The sequence below is a fragment of the Anopheles ziemanni genome, chromosome 2 (genome assembly GCF_943734765.1).
Source record: "Anopheles ziemanni chromosome 2, idAnoZiCoDA_A2_x.2, whole genome shotgun sequence".
Taxonomy (NCBI): Eukaryota; Metazoa; Arthropoda; class Insecta; order Diptera; family Culicidae; genus Anopheles; species Anopheles ziemanni.
In genome coordinates, this window is record NC_080705.1 from 42,889,406 (window position 1) to 42,907,359 (window position 17,954).

The 17,954-nt window shown below is 38.0% G+C and overlaps 1 pseudogene; it reads left to right on the forward strand.

Moving 5' to 3' along the window:
- Window positions 1-1,654: 1,654 nt before the first annotated feature.
- On the forward strand, window positions 1,655-14,989 carry LOC131293617 (dynein axonemal light chain 1-like; annotated as a pseudogene).
- Window positions 14,990-17,954: the final 2,965 nt, after the last annotated feature.

Sequence of the window (17,954 nt, forward strand, 5' to 3'; positions counted from 1 at the left end):
CTACGAAAACGACTTCCTATGAAGATCAAGAATTTTTTACGCCGAATGTAGTTTATCATTAAATTTTAATGTCTAAACCTTAAACCCTGTCCATTTGCTATAAGACTTACTATATGTTAAAAAATGCGTTCGCTCTCGATTACGTTTTGGTAAAAACCCAATAAATGTACTTAAAAAAGTTCCGAAATTCGCAGTATATGATAACATTCAAATTATCTTCTAATAAAATGTTGCATGGAAGTCCATGCAATGATTGTGCAGTTAATGCAATGATTGTGCAGCGTTACAGCTCGGGTGTGCGGTGGCCCGGATCACCTTCCCATGCAACCCTTGGCATCTTAAAGTGCGAATGGATTTATGCATATTTTTTTTTGCTTTTAGTTGCTCGTTTGACGTGTTGCATATGTATGTCCATTTTTTTCAACACTGGGACATGAGTAGCCCGGGATTCCCTCTTTTCTGCTCATAGATTTCTGAAAATTGCTTTTTCATCAGTAGCCGATTGGGAATAAAAACAATTAACATCAAAAGGTGAGCAGATTCGAGGACATTCAACTATCAGTATTCCATTATCATCGTAATACAATCTCCCTAACATCATAACATCATCGTAAAAGGACATATCAACAGTGGTGATTTTTCCGAATGCTGGAAGGAACTGTTGCTTTTAATGTGATTACTTGTTATGTTAAGGTTAAGGTTATAAGGTTACACCTTATGAGTAGTGTCTTGGATGTGAATTAGGATAAAATAATGTTGGTTTTTCCTAAGATTTTTTTTATCTTGATTGTGATTCGATAGTTAAGAATATATTCAAGTAAAATAAGAATTATGAATCATACTTTGACTAGAATTGGTCATACTAATATAGTATTGAACAAGAAAATTTTCAAACAGTTTTTCAATAATGTTTTTTCTGCACGGTGATATTTTTACAATATTGCACGATCAATTCCTTCCACGAAATCTGAAAAATCACTTTTCGCAACAATTTTGGTAATAAAAGGTGTTGCTATCTCTTCCGCGAATGCCATTATTACCAATCTCGTTCAACGGTTTCTATACGTCTATAAGCTGGCTTTTTGAGACGTTGATAACGATCCCGGTACTTTCGCTATCGTTTGCTCTGGCAAATGTTTGTTGGTTCTACATTTTTCTTGTACACTTCATCCTTATTTATGACATAAGGGTGGCTGGGGTAGTATGCACTGCTGAAGCAAAACGTACATTTTCCTATTTCTTTTTATTTACGCGTTTTGGTCGCGAATAAAGTAGTCACCCTGTAAGAGAGAGCTAAAACATGGTCACCATGTGTATTTGATGGCGCTACATCAACAGAAACGCGAAATGACAAGAATATCATCGGTTCCGACAGGTTCTGATTTAATTTTGCTGACAACTGCTATAAGGAATTCTGTGCGAAATTCAATGTTTTTATACGTGGCATACATAGTTCTGTTAATTAGAATCACGGCTTCAAACTACATATAAAATTCTCAGTAAGTATGCAGATTTACTTATTTTTAAACTAGTTTTTTGGAGGCCAGGTACCTGGCCCGTCGGTAACTCCTGGATCCCCTTCCGCCCCATGGAAGGTTTCATGTCGTCCGCGTTACTTTTGCTAGTTCTTTCTGTAGAAGGTCTTTTGTGTCAAATGGTGGTAAGCGGGTTAAAATACAAATTCGAATTGTGGAATCAAAAATTAGATGCGAATCTTTCTGGACCTCTTCCTGGTCCAGGTCGAAGCCCCGCAGTATCAGCTCGAAACCCGGAACACTGTGACGCATGTTATCCCCCACCTTCTGTGTTTCTCGGAAGGATGTATCTCCCTTATCCCGCCTTGTTCGTTCCAATTAACTGACCACGTTGCTACCAAAGTCGGCCAGCGCACGGTTGTTCCCGTTCCCCCTCTTATGCTGCCCCTCTCACGCCCCCACCCCCTCACTCCTCATTCTCTCTCTCTCACGCCTCCCCCTCTCTCCCTCACTCTATCTCACTCGCTTCCCACCCCTCTCTTCTCTCTCTCTCTCTCTCTCTCTCTCTCTCTCTCTTTCTCTCTCTCTCTCTCTCTCTCTCTCTCTCTCTCTCTCTCTCTCTCTCTCTTCTCTATTTCTCTTCCATTCCTGCTTCCCCAGTCTATCTGACTTCCTCCTCCCTCTGCTCGTTCTTCTCTGTCATGTCTCTATTTCACTTTTTTTTGGCTTTCGAGCCCAAGGTATATATATATAGAAGGTGACATTACGTCGCTGTGGCAGGTGTGCCATAATTTGACTATTGGTTTTGTCATAAGCTCAAACCTTGTCCAATATTCACTCGAAACTCACAACAATACCAACAGCAGTGTTACGTCAAGTCATGAAATGCCATTTTACTCTGGACGACTTCACTTTCTAATATATACACCTTTGTCTCCAGCCCTCCTCAAAGGTGTCAAAACTGTTGCATCAAGATGTCAAAATTATGACAAAAAATTAAATCACCTTGCAATTCCATTTTTTTATTGAAAAACCCATGATGATATTCCATTATCTCTATTTCATATGCCGGTGTACACCTTGGGTTTGCACGAAGATCAGTTTTCACATGCCCATTATATTTACATGAAATAAGAAAGTAAAACCGATTGCTATCGTGTTTCTGCTGATTGTTGTTCGCATAAACATTTTTTTTACGGAACGCATCACATCTTTTTGAAAACAAAAAAATGTGCTTATACAAAGATACCTTACAACTCTATACACACCTTGGGCCCACCAATGGATAACCAAATTACTGATTTTATCATAAAGTCTCCTTAAATTTTTGAATGCTCCTTGTACCTTGCGTGGACAAAGTTGTTTTCATAAAATTAACAGCGTTAGGATAGTCGGAGTATCTTTATTTTTCGAAAATAAAAGCATCATTGTATGTTCATCAAATCAAAATATGAAAACCACGCTTCTTCAGTTTATAGTTTGCTAAACTAAAAATCCTGACATTTTTAGAACACATTGATCACAAAAACTATTGATTTTATAATAAAGTTACCTTGAAACATTATATATACCTTGTGCCTTGCCTGAAATTGACATTTGCATCAAATAACCAAGGTTGGGACAGCTGACGTATCTATTATTTTTCGATGATAAAAGAATCTCCATATGATCGATGAAAAAAATAAAGCAAACAGTTTTTTTAAGCACTAAAGGTGCAATAAAAGCATTTTTTTTATCTATTTTGATAACAAAACATGTTGATTTAAAAAATAGGTTACCTTGAAACGATGTACATACCTTGGCCCTGTCAGTGTCTTGAAAAAATATCATTTTCATGAAACTGGCTTACATTACCCCAAGGTGTATAAATATAGAAGGTGACTTTATGTCGCTTTTGAAGGGGTGCCATATTTGAGAAGAGTTATGTCAAAAGCCCAATCCTTTTCCGATACCCCCCCCCTCAAAACCCATATGAATACCCCAGAAGTGTTATGTCAAGTCATGAAATGTCATTTTACACTGGACGACTTCACCTTCTAATTTATACACCTTGACATTACCCTACCTTTACAAAGGAAATCAAAGCAAGCTGTCAATGCAGTTCCAACTTGTTCATTCGTACGTGTGGAGGTTTTGTTTACAAAAGTTTTTTCTAAAATACATTAAAACTTGTGCTTAAGTGAAGATGAAAACTTTATCGTTCAAGACACAGATGTTTTGTGTTATGCTGTAGTGATTTTGCTCTCGATGTTTTGCTGAAAACGATTCAGATAGAGAGTGTTTCCATCGCATGTTTGGTTTGAGCTGTGGCGGGCGCGACGGTCGAAAAACGCATGGTCGAAAAAACGCGTCAAACGAAAAAAAACGCTAAGCAACGCTCAAAACTATTTTAAGTATAAGGACTAGTTTTTTGGAGGCCAGGTACCTGGCCCGTCGGTAACTCCTGGATCCCCTTCCGCCCCATGGAAGGTTTCATGTCGTCCGCGTTACTTTTGCTAGTTCTTTCTGTAGAAGGTCTTTTGTGTCAAATGGTGGTAAGCGGGTTAAAATACAAATTCGAATTGTGGAATCAAAAATTAGATGCGAATCTTTCTGGACCTCTTCCTGGTCCAGGTCGAAGCCCCGCAGTATCAGCTCGAAACCCGGAACACTGTGACGCATGTTATCCCCCACCTTCTGTGTTTCTCGGAAGGATGTATCTCCCTTATCCTGCCTTGTTCGTTCCAATTAACTGACCACGTTGCTACCAAAGTCGGCCAGCGCACGGTTGTTCCCGTTCCCCCTCTTATGCTGCCCCTCTCACGCCCCCACCCCCTCACTCCTCATTCTCTCTCTCTCACGCCTCCCCCTCTCTCCCTCACTCTATCTCACTCGCTTCCCACCCCTTCTCACTCTCTCTCTCTCTCTCTCTCTCTTAACTCTCTCTCTCTCTCTCTCTCTCTCTCTCTCTCTCTCTCTCTCTCTCTCTCTCTCTCTCTCTCTCTCTCTCTCTCTCTCTCTCTCTCTCTCTTTCTCTATTTCTCTTCCATTCCTGCTTCCCCAGTCTATCTGACTTCCTCTCCCTCTTGCTCGTTCTTCTCTGTCATGTCTCTATTTCACTTTTTTTTGGCTTTCGAGCCCAAGGTATATATATATAGAAGGTGACATTACGTCGCTGTGGCAGGTGTGCCATATTTGACTATTGGTTTGTCATAAGCTCAAACCTTGTCCAATACTCACTCGAAACTCACAACAATACCAACAGCAGTGTTACGTCAAGTCATGAAATGTCATTTTACTCTGGACGACTTCACTTTCTAATATATACACCTTGTCTCCAGCCCTCCTCAAAGGTGTCAAAACTGTTGCATCAAGATGTCAAAATTATGACAAAAAATTAAATCACCTTGCAATTCCATTTTTTTATTGAAAACCCATGATGATATTCCATTATCTCTATTTCATATGCCGTGTACACCTTGGGTTTGCACAAGATCAGTTTCACATGCCCATTATATTTACATGAAATAGAAAGTAAAACCGATTGCTATCGTGTTTCTGCTGATTGTTGTTCGCATAAACATTTTTTTTACGGAACGCATCACATCTTTTTGAAAACAAAAAAATGTGCTTATACAAAGATACCTTACAACTCTATACACACCTTGGGCCCACCAATGGATAACCAAATTACTGATTTTATCATAAAGTCTCCTTAAATTTTTGAATGCTCCTTGTACCTTGCGTGGACAAAGTTGTTTTCATAAAATTAACAGCGTTAGGATAGTCGGAGTATCTTTATTTTTCGAAAATAAAAGCATCATTGTATGTTCATCAAATCAAAATATGAAAACCACGCTTCTTCAGTTTATAGTTTGCTAAACTAAAAATCCTGACATTTTTAGAACACATTGATCACAAAAACTATTGATTTTATAATAAAGTTACCTTGAAACATTATATATACCTTGTGCCTTGCCTGAAATTGACATTTGCATCAAATAACCAAGGTTGGGACAGCTGACGTATCTATTATTTTTCGATGATAAAAGAATCTCCATATGATCGATGAACAAAAATAAAGCAAACAGTTTTTTTAAGCACTAAAGGTGCAATAAAAGCATTTTTTTATCTATTTTGATAACAAAACATGTTGATTTAAAAAATAGGTTACCTTGAAACGATGTACATACCTTGGCCCTGTCAGTGTCTTGAAAAAATATCATTTTCATGAAACTGGCTTACATTACCCCAAGGTGTATAAATATAGAAGGTGACTTTATGTCGCTTTTGAAGGGGTGCCATATTTGAGAAGAGTTATGTCAAAAGCCCAATCCTTTTCCGATACCCCCCCCCTCAAAACCCATATGAATACCCCAGAAGTGTTATGTCAAGTCATGAAATGTCATTTTACACTGGACGACTTCACCTTCTAATTTATACACCTTGACATTACCCTACCTTTACAAAGGAAATCAAAGCAAGCTGTCAATGCAGTTCCAACTTGTTCATTCGTACGTGTGGAGGTTTTGTTTACAAAAGTTTTTTCTAAAATACATTAAAACTTGTGCTTAAGTGAAGATGAAAACTTTATCGTTCAAGACACAGATGTTTTGTGTTATGCTGTAGTGATTTTGCTCTCGATGTTTTGCTGAAAACGATTCAGATAGAGAGTGTTTCCATCGCATGTTTGGTTTGAGCTGTGGCGGGCGCGACGGTCGAAAAACGCATGGTCGAAAAAACGCGTCAAACGAAAAAAACGCTAAGCAACGCTCAAAACTATTTTAAGTATAAGGATAAAAAATATGTTCAACTATGAACGGTTGCATAATGAACCCTGTAGGTAAGGGCAAAAAGCATCAGTTTGTAACCAAACTAACACGAATTCTATCGTTTTATATAAAAATATCTAATAATAAAAGAATTCCTGGTGTGCAAAATCATCGTTCCATCTTGTTCTGTAAACAACGAAACGAGATAGCATAACGATTTTGCAGGCTGGGTTGAATCCTTTAATTTCGTTTATTTTCGATCAAATTACAGGAAATTGTTGAGCTATTTAATTGATCCACAATTGTTTATTCGAGGAGTGCTGCATTTTTCCTTACTGTTATGGTGCATTTTACCTCTTTGTTTCGACGCGTTCTGCCACTTTGTTATGGATGCAGATCTAACAAAATTCTTTGTTTCGAAAAGTGGAAAATTCATAATTTTTAGCAAAAAACGACAAAAAATCCTCAACAGTTCATTGAAAATTTAATAGTTTTCCTTAAGGTGAACGTATTACCTCAGGAACCCCTGCTCGTGCACGTTGTTAAAAATAGTAGGAAGGCGGTAATGGGAACAAAACTCATACAGCGTTAACGACGTTAGTTGAATGCATAAACTGTCCCGGGGTCATAAATTTCTTCTGCCATTAGCGACTGTAAACGAGGGGAAATTGGGAGGTTTTCACGTTGCAACGTTACGTCTCACTTCCTGTTTACTCGTGGAAAATTTAACGTCATAGAAATTGCTGGCCCAATATTCGTCCCTATCATTGTCGTATACGTTTTTGAAACATTTTTTCTCTCTCTTATATACGGTGATTTGGCATTGTGGGTTTCCTTATATGGATGTCGTAGCTTCTGACTGTGTGGCATTGGTTGAAGTTATAGGCAATCTTATTTTATTCCTCAATCCTTATCCGTAATATGCACTGTCGTGAAATATAAAAAGGTTGATTTACCTCATTTCAATACTACAATAGTTTAAAAACAACCTTATTTTTAATAAATTGTATACATCTAACATGTTCTATTTATTTGAAGAACATGTAGTTTCTCGGTTCACATGACGCTATACACTCATCCGGCACTAGCTTAATCTCTGTGGATAAGAAACGAGCCTGAATTCGAGAGGCAGGAAAAGCAAATCGGTCGCGTGTCCCGTTTAGCAAGACGACACAATCATTGATTGAGTTAGAAGAGTAATTTCAATTTCTTCCTCCCAATGCCTCCATTCTTGGAGGAGATGATCATACATTTTCCAGAGAAGCCGAGAGAAAAGAAGCGTGAAATCATTGTAAAGAAACTTCAATTAAATGGAAAGACGTCTTAAAGGTAATCGATGTAATTCAGAAGGGAAACGATCTTTGAATCTGAAACGAGTGCAATATCGTGTTTGAAAGGACGCGTCCAAGGTTTTGAAGAAACTATCTTGCGAAAAAACTTTAATGCTTGATTCAAGGTAAAGGGAGTTTCAGGGGAGCAAAGCTGTGAGTTATGGATGACGAAAAGCACTCCAGTCCTAAAATCGGTTCCTGAATCTATTTTTCACAGCCAGCCAGCCATTTTCGTCTATTTGGCGAAGTCCCATTTTACCTAATTGTGACTATAATCGCGGAGATTCTGAGAAATATCGTCAAGCGAAACAGTACTTTAAAAAAAGGCTGCCGTGTGTTTGAAATGATTCAATTCTGACTAATTTGTTAAATCTTTCAGACAGACCTAACGAGTTTTATACATTTGCCTCTTTCCATAAGCGAAAACTTAAGTCATCTAGTCTAGTTTCTTCGAGCTGAATCTTTTATGATACATAAATTTCAAATCAATTATAAATACCGATATTTTTCTCACTTATCCGGCAAGTCCCTTAAAATGAAAACTTCACATAATCTCCCATGATATATTTCTTTTTTTTTTGTTTTTGGCGTAACGACCTCTTTTGGTCATGCCTGCCCGTTAAGGACTTACGAGACTTACGAGTTGTACGTGGATAGTCAGTCCTCTCGTACAGGGGACTGTCCGGTCTCGGTTGGGATTCGAACCCACGCCGTCGAGGTGGTGAGCCCCGGCGCTCATAGGCCGATTTTCATGATATTACATTATTGATTGTCTTTCAACCTCTCTCAAGTGCAGAATGAAGCATAGACTCAAAAGATCACTATTTTCAAAATAAAGAATCTCTTAATCTCTTAAAAAATTTCTATTGCCATGTTGATTGTCTGCCGCACTATGTTCGTAGTGAAATACCATGTCAAAAATCGTTGGTCTAGTGGGAAAATAAATGTGTTGACAATTTTCCCATTATCGCAAAGGCCACGGCTGGCGGTTTGGGGGAAGGGGAAAGTCAAAACGAAAACATAATTAAAGAATTACAATTTCTTTTGTTGCTCTAGCTTTAGCCGATTGGCCCTGGTTAACTACATGTGCCCGGGAAAAGTTCATATCTGCGATATTTGGATCGGAAAGCAATAAATCCAACGATGAAACTTTTTTTACTAGTATGCGTCTGCTTTGCTGGGCTCAAAACAGAGTTTGTTTGGGAAGATATACAGTCTGCTGCAAGTAAAATCGGACGCTTGAAAAATGAGACGGTCTGCTGTCTTTCCACAAGCCTACAGCATTCCCGGAACCGAATATTGACCTTCAACGTATACAGTTCTATTCATTAACTCTTTCACTATGTAAGTAAATTGAAAACGAAATCAAAATCTATTGTTTTACTGAGATACGGCTCAAAATATGCGCGAAGATCCGAAAAGCGGACACGCAAGTAAAATCGGACAGCTAGGTTTCTTTGCCGGTTGGTGCACTTCAAGTGGTCGCATGTCGTTGTACCTGCACATTTATTTGTTGGCCACTATTGTTCTTTGTACTTGATTTATAGGTACCCAAATTATCATACAAAAAACCCATAAAAAATAACGATAAGCTGACAAGAATGCAAACAAAGATTGTTACTATTTCACTGTGGATTATTTGTAATGTTTTAGTTAAAATTTAGCTAAAAATGATTTTTTATCATAAGTTTCTAACACAATTCACTTTATGCAATGCAAATAATCAAAACAGGTGTTTGAAATTCAGCATTTTCTCAAGTTTTCACTTGTAGCTAAAAAAAACTTGTAGCCGTTTTGGCGTGCTTCCAACTTATTTTTCGTAATTTTCTTTACATAAACTCTTTAGTTTACGTCTTTCAATTATCACAAGAAGTTTTAAATTGGTTTGTAGTCGTACAACCACCACCATAAGTTCCTACAAGTGCTTTGTTACCCACAAGTGTATTGTTATTGGATGACGGTAGTGAGCAGTTTGGGCAGTTGAATAATACCCATAATCTAGTGTCCAGCAATGTGTGTTTTGGATTATAATCTTGATAGAATACAAAATATTACTTCAAATGTTAGTTATTAGGTGCTAGGTTTTGACTTAATTTTGAAAATATTGATGTAATACACCTTGTTCATGATGCCGTGTATGACATGCAGCTTCCCAGGAACTTCGACGGAGTTACGATACCATATGATTGATCAATCATGTCCAAACTTCAAGATTTTTTTAACTGATATGAAAGCTAATGGTTAATACCTTTGACTGTGTTAATATATATGATGAATTTTCTTCATTTAACCATTGTTTTCTTACTTTAAGAACTCTTCTTCCCACGTTTCCAAGTGGGTTACTGGGTTATGCTTCATTGATCTCGTTAAACTCAGGGCTTCAGTAATGAAATTAACAAACTTTCATTTCACAAGATTATCCAATCCTATTCTGGTTTCCTCGTAAGTAGTTTCCCTTCATGTTTTGATCATCTTACTGACCATAATCTGGGCCATAATCCCATCTGATACTAACAAGTATAAGTTTGTTGCTTCTGTGAAAAATTTGAGTATTTTTGTTTCTTCACTTTGTTGTCTACCTTGCAACTACAAAGAACAATAGTGGCCAACTCATATTTGTGGTACTAGAACGACCTAAAGTCACTTGCAGTGCGCCAAACGGCAAAGAAACCTAGCTGTCCGATTTTACTTGCGTGTCCGATTTTCGGGTCTTCGCGCACATTTTGCGCCGAATCTCAGTAAAACAATCGATTTTGATTTTGTTTTCATTTTTCTTACGTAGTGAAAGAGTTAACGAAAAGAATTGTATACGTTGAAGGTCAATATTCGGTTCCGGGAATGCTGTAGGCTTGCGGAAAGACAGCAGACCTTCTCATTTTTTGAGTGTCCGATTTTACTTGCAGCAGACTGTAATATACAAGGAGGATACAGACTCGAGTGAATGTTTTCTTGTTGGATGCAAATATATTCATATAGAAATGCTTTCTTCTAATCCCAAGGGAGTTCTTCAGCGAATGAAAACTTTATTTTATTTATGATGAAAAGTTATATTACTACAAGTTGGATGTTGCGCCTACTAGTCTTTCTTGGAAATTATCCTTAACAGTCAGTTATACTTCACACATTGTATATTACTTTAAAAATCTCACGCTATGTGACATCACGAACTCTGTGTTGTTAAAAAATGAGAAACAGAAGAGATCTTGTCAAAACTGTGTTCGTCATAGCATATATCATTTATGGCACCCGTCCAGCATGAGCATCCGCAAATTTAATCCCACATTTGGTGTTCTCTAATGTGATCCGAAGACGTACCAAAAAAGTTCTGCAATGGCTGAAGAAAAGGTCTAATATGGCCCAAAATGTGTTACAAATAGTTGCAATGAATGTCCATAAATTATGTAGTTAGTTCCTCTTCGAGAAGTTGAAATTTTCGTAATGCTCCATTGAGTTATTGTTGATTGATATCTTTTCGATCCTGACTTTGCCGCACTGATTGTTACACACAAACGCTATCAGTTTGTATCATCATGATACCAAAATATTTTTGTCATTTTGCACGCGATGATAAATAAGATTAAATATAGCAATAACGTTTCCTTCGTTCGAGCAACCATTATAATAATTCAATGGCTCGAAATAAATTTTCCGACAGTGACATAAATTTTACACCTCTTAGATGTTGTTTTACGAGTATATTGTTCCAAAGCACCAACCCACTCTTTGCTCTTTTGTTGAGTTCTCTAGAGCTTGAAATTCTTTTAATAATAGCTCCCGGGGAAAGCCAAAAAGAGCATCAAATTGCGGAAAAGTTCATTCTGACATCTTGCGACACATTGACATAAAATGCTGATTCAGCCAGTTTTGCTCGCCTTGTGAATTTGCTGGGAAACAAGAGTCTTCCGGGTGTAAAATGTTTGAAAGGAAGGATATGGTAGCTTGTTAGCGTTGCGATGAAAACTGGAAGAAGAGGTTTCTTGAAAAAAGAGAAAAGCATGAAACACGTCGTAGCACCATTTTGACATGTGATACGTCTCCGGTGCGATCATGTTTCTTGTTCTGTTTCATAACCACCAAACCCCGTCGGTAATAAAGGCTTATATACCTTAGTATTATAACCTAGCAAAGTATATAACTGATCAAATAAAATAAACAATTATACTTTGAAAGGGTGTTATTTACAACATTTGGTAAGATAACTATATTAGTGTCTGGTGTTTCTCGACTTAATTGATGCTTTTTGTTACGTTAAGCAGTATAACCTTTGACCTGCCAGCATTAAAAATCCAATAGTTTCCAACATGCTTTTCCTTCGTTTCAGCAAAATTATGACCCTCCTTCTACAATAAGAAGGATATGAAAATTCACATAATACTGCGACAGTTGCAATCTCGAGCAGTGGTGTCAAATATGGATAAAAACATAGCTAGTGCACTCTTGACCTGGTGGCTACTCTTATAAGTCACTGACTAAGAAGAAACGTTGACTAAGCACATCGCCATTGTTGAGCATCCCAGCTCTAACTTGTGAAATGGACATTATGACGCATTCAGTATTTTTTTTTACCCACTCGTGTGTGCGCTTGTGTTTGGTGCTGCAAATGAATTCTTCTCGGTTTGTGCACAAATTGTGCCATCCCAATTGCACTACGACCCAAAGTTTTGTAGAACGCCAGCAAGGAATGTTCGCGCATTATAATGTGTTCCCTTTTTAAGTTAGAGTTACATTTCTTTTTTTTAAGCTGTAATGACAATTTTATGAATCGATCTCTAATATCTTTATATCGCTTTACAATGGCGCAAAAAATTCCAGGGTGCAAAAAATTCAACGTCTTCAATCACGCGAAGCGTTGCGCATCATTTCCCATTGTTCTTGAATATGAAAAACTGAATACGTGGAAGTTAGCATGGAAGAACATCGAATGGCATCCTGCCTGCATGGGCGTGGGTTTGTATAAAATTATTTGATTTGAAGTCTTCAGCTTTGTCTTCAGCTTTGTAAGAACCGAGAATCAGAGCTGTTGGTTTTGAATGATCATTTCTTCCCGGAACAACTTGACTGTCAATTCCGCTACATTTTGAATGATTTCCCAATTTGCTGGGGGCATTGGAGATGTTCAAGTTCGTTTTTGCACCCCGTATCGATTTCCTTTGTAAAGATTCCCAAACGGTTGATTTTTACGATGAAGGTCGAAAAAGATCAAACATCATTATTCCATACCTTGTTTTTCAGGGCAAAAACAAAACATCTGTTCTCTTTTTGCTAAAGGAAATCGTATAATGTTTCGTCCAAAAGAGCAATTTCGACTGCCTCGCCTAAAACAGCTCAAACCAACAACCTGTCGGAAACGCTCTTTGCCTGAAACAGTTACCGTAGAAGCACCATACTTGGCGCGGGTCCAAACTTGGCGCTTTTTCTAATATTTTCTTCGAAATTAGACTATTTCCAAAACATTTCAGCCTAAAATATGCAGTCAAATATTTGTTTATGTTTGTACAATACATCCGCATCAAAACATGTTATTGGTTTTTAGTTATTGAATGTATATATAATTAAATGAAAAATTCCATCTCACGAGTGCGCCATTTTTTACCCGCGTTAGCTAGGTAAAAAAAAAACGCTGCTAAGGAGTGGGCGAAACGAAACGAAAATATTTTGCCCTAAGTTTGGCTCACAGTGTTCCTAATTATTCTCCGTGGAGAATATGACTGTTTGCATTGCTAGATATTTTTGAATCATAGAAGGCTTTGATGAATGAGATTATAAAAGTTAGCGATGAGATAGTTTTATTTCCACGGGAGAAGCCAAAGTGCGTTGCAAAAAAAGCTATATTGTTTTTTTAATTGCTGTTGGAAAGTGTTTCTATTGTTTTAAGTTGACTTTTGAATAAAGCTGTTGAATTCAATGAACTACATCCATTTTGTTTTAAGTGCGCCAAGTAAGGAACACATCGCGCCAAGTAAGGAACATTGCAAAAACCATGCGTCAAGTTAGGAACATAATGTGCCACACAAAGAGTTTCTGAAACTTGAAGAAATATCAATTTAAGAGTTTCTCACTTATTTTTTTTATATTCTATGGTAGTTAGGCTAGCACTGTGCAATAAATGGTATGATTTGACCGAACATTGATTTTGTTATCCAACTTTTTATGTAGAATTTCATTAACATCTGTACATCTACGGTACAGCGTTCAAGAACTAAATCACTACACAATCACTTTTTCATCTTCAATTAATCATAAGTTGGAACTGCATGTAAAGTTGCTTGCTTTACTTTTCTTTGTAAAGCAAGAAACTGGCGGACCTAAAGCAAATACAGTGATACAAGGTAACTTTATTTAAAATCAATATTTTTTGCTATCCTAAAAGACAAGGATTAACTTTATTGCACATTTAATGTAAAAAAAACTGTGTATGCGAGCAACAAAACGTAGAAGAATTATTGCTCTGATTCCATTCTATAAGAATACAATGATCCTTTTATTATCGGAAAATAATAGATACGCCAATTGTCTTAACCTCGGTTATTTCATTCGCTCAATTTTACGACCGACTGTGAATTATTGCTTTTACTAGCATATCCCTACATTTGTCTGGTACCAATTCACGAAGACAATTAATCAATTGTTTTCCACTTCCCACGCGCTATCACGCGGAAACTTAGGCAGAGTAAGCTTCGGTGAGGTATATCCGACGGTTTAGGCAAGCGACGACGGAGTTAGTGTACTTATTTAATTAACTGCCGCCAACGTTGAAGAAGAGAGAACCGCTCCACAACGAACGAATCCTATCGAATATTATATATTAAGGATATTGAGTTACAGTTCCCATGGCCTCCGATCGAGCGAATGGACGGCACGCTCGGTACTCTGGTTATCTGCCAGTAAGTGTCTTCTAATTTCAAATGCGATTTCTTTAAATAACCTTTTTCCATACCGCAGAAAGTAAAGTTTTTCCATCATGATCGAAAAAATAACTGGTCTGAATGGAATGAAAAATTTACGAATTCTCGCCCTTGGACGGAATTACATCAAATCGTTTAACGGTCTTGTAAGTGTTGCTCTTTGGTTTGTTCCAACTTTTACCGAGCTCTAGAAGGTTTATAGTTCATGCTTTAAAATACTGCTCAAACTTTATCAAAACAAGGAAGCAGTAGGAGACACTCTGGAAGAACTCTGGGTCAGCTACAATCAGATCGATAAGCTAAAGGGTGTGGAAAGCCTACGCAAGCTAAAGGTTCTCTACATGGCGAACAACGCCGTACGCGACTGGACCAAGCTGGCAAGGCTGCAGGCTATCTCGGGGATGCTGGAGGATCTAGTGTTCGCCGGTAACCCGCTCGTGGAAAACCTTGACGAAGCGGTGTATTTCCGGGAGGTTACCAAACGGTTGCCTACGCTCGATGGCATTCCCATGCTGACGGACGAATAACACGATGTGGGCGCAGGTCTTATTTCGTCTGCTTTGGGACGAACTTGATGGTCGGGCTACGAAGTTTGCACATAAACCCGAGATGAAGTTATACTGCTTCTGAAAAAGGCAAACACGAGCACGATTTTTGGAAGTCTGGAATGCGGGTCTTTTTCAGCTTCTAGCGGAAATTGGAAACTTTACTTAGTTCACTGCAAATGAAAGTGTTTGAAATTGATTGTAAACAACTTTCGAGCGTGCAAACTGCAGTTTTATGCCAGTGTTTCAAGAGTAACACTTTGTGTCGTTTCACTTCCCAGCTTTTAGCACTTTCAACGCGTAAGAGGTTTTCACTGTAGTTTTCACCGACCATCCTTTTTTCTTTCTGAAACAATAATGCCAACGGATACCAGATTGCGTCTATGGTGTGTGCGTGTGTCTTGGTCGCAGAGTGTTATCAGATGCAGTTCTGTGGGCAGCGAGCAGTGTTGACACAATACCGGACACGAGAAAATAAATATTTGTAAAACCTATTTTGGCTTCTACATTCCCATTTTATAACCTTACTGTTTTGTCAAGCATTACTATATTTTTTGATAATTGAATCGTTTTTCGTTCATTTATTCATATTATAACTAATAATGTTGTGTATTCTCTTTTCTTTACATACTTTTCGATTTAAAATAAATCGCTACATTTGATCTATGTAAGCCGAATCAAAATACAAGCGTGCATGTAATATCCACATCCTTAAGGGACGCTTATCCGAAAATCTGTAAGATAGTAAGTGTGGGAACGACTTTTTCGCACCTAGATTATGCTTTTAAATACTATTATTTGGAATGAAATCGATGTCAGAGTGGGATGTCCTTAATTACCATACAATAAAGATCACGTCCAAAGAGAGTCAATGAATTCTCTTCAGTACGTAGCGCACTAAAAATGTGTTGGCGTATATTGAGTTTAAAATTAGATAGCATAGAAGAACACTGCTGTAGAGCTAAAACACTAAATCGTCTTCATTAGTGCCGAGCTGCGTGCCTGGTCGTTCGAACTCGGGATAATCTGTTCCTTTTTTCCATTCGTTTCCATTTATTGTACAGTATCGCTTATACACAGTGCAACAAAAGACGGAAGCCTAATGAGAATGAGGTCGTACTTGATGTTACGGAATATCATCTTTGTAATACACTTTTCATTCGAAAGAAGAATGAATTGGATTTAATGCAATGTTGGAATTGAGACTAGCTCTTCGCTATTTCTTTAGGTCGGTGTTTCAATTTGTTTCCGTAGTTTACTACTCCTGACATCGCTGTACAAATGACACAGTTTTGTCCTTGTCCTACACCTGCTACGACTGCACCGGAAGTTTTGCTTTTAACTTGGCAGAAAAAGCATCGGCATAATAAAGTTTGAGTATTTAAAAACTTCTAACAAAGCCTAATGTATACAGAATTTTGTTCTTTAGTCTTCTACTTCATTTTTTACTATTTTGACCTTTATTATTTCCGACCTTTACTGTTCTAATTAAAAGCTATTGCCAGTGATTAAGGAAATATTTGTATCATAAGTTGTAATCCATGAGATTGAAACTTGCTAGCGACACCAATCACAACTATTTCGGCTGTCCACTCCTGAGCTTGATTTTCGGCAGTGGTCTGGTTTCGTCTGGAAAGTTTTCATTTCTTTGTTGTCTGTCAAGGAGAGAGTAAGAAGGTAATTTCGGCGGAAGTTTTTTTCGTTTTATCTCTGAAACCCACCTTTAATTTCTTTACGAAGGTAGCATTTGCCAGTAATGCTTAATCTTTTGTCGAAATGAAAACAGGATTCCATCAGAAGCTTCGAGATTTCCGTTTCTTTTATGCAGCTTTTTCGATTGTTGAAAATAACCGCAGTACGTTTTATGTTCTGCTGCGGTAAATTTGCATCACGTTGGAGATCTGCATGTCCCGGACTTTGTGCTTGAAACCCAAATGAGACCTTGTTCCACAATTTATGTTACGAACGGACGATATGTTTCGTTCGTGGTGCCAACGGGTAGAAAATTTCATACCTGACCGCGAATAGAGAATAAACAATGTATGAAAAGCAAGGAAAGCGGGAAAAAGACATGGGATAAAATTTTCCCTTCTTAAGATGAGAAAGGTTAGGGCAAGAAAGTCGTAACAAAGAAAGAAGGTACGAGAATAACGCAATCGAGGAAAATCCAAATATTTTATGTTTTCCAGATGGAAAACTATGCGTGCATAGCGATGTAGGAATACAATCGTGAGCATTGACGCCACATTTTTACGAATAAGCGACAATGCATGATGTCGCAAGAGAACGAGCATGCATGCGCTCGAAAGACCAAAAAAGGTCAATTATTAACCACAATGTTTCCTACGACGGATAAACTTACGAACCCCGGATTCCCACGTCAACGTGACGATAACCAGACGCCCACGCTCGAAATTTTGAATAAACCAGATATTTTCATCAGGACACTTGCGAGTAAAGAAACCCGAAATTCTTCTTTCCAATCATCCAAAATCCAAAAATTCCGAACACCCTTCCACCTTACGCTTATTTCTTCTCTGTTCAGCGGCACGTCACGCTGCAGACCGGTTTCACGTAAGTCCTTTCCCGAAATTAGCGAAAATTTTAAAGGCTTCTCTCCGACGTCGGCATGTCACGGCTCGGACGGAACTTTGGAAAATTCAATAAGTTTCCAGCTTTCTGCGTGGTATTTGCGCTTTATCAAATTTCCTGTCTTTTTGCCGATTGCCCAATCGTCATATTGACATTGTACATATTTGCTAATTTGCTTTAAAAAAAACACGTGTCGCTGCAATTCTGGCGAAAATTACAGATTTATTTCCCTGCTACACTCTACGGTTCACTTTTGCCATGCAATATCAGCTACGTGCAACAAGCACCGAAAGGACGTTCAAGAGCAGAGAACCCGAACGGACAGGGACCAGAGAGGCTCCGTTTCAAAATTGGA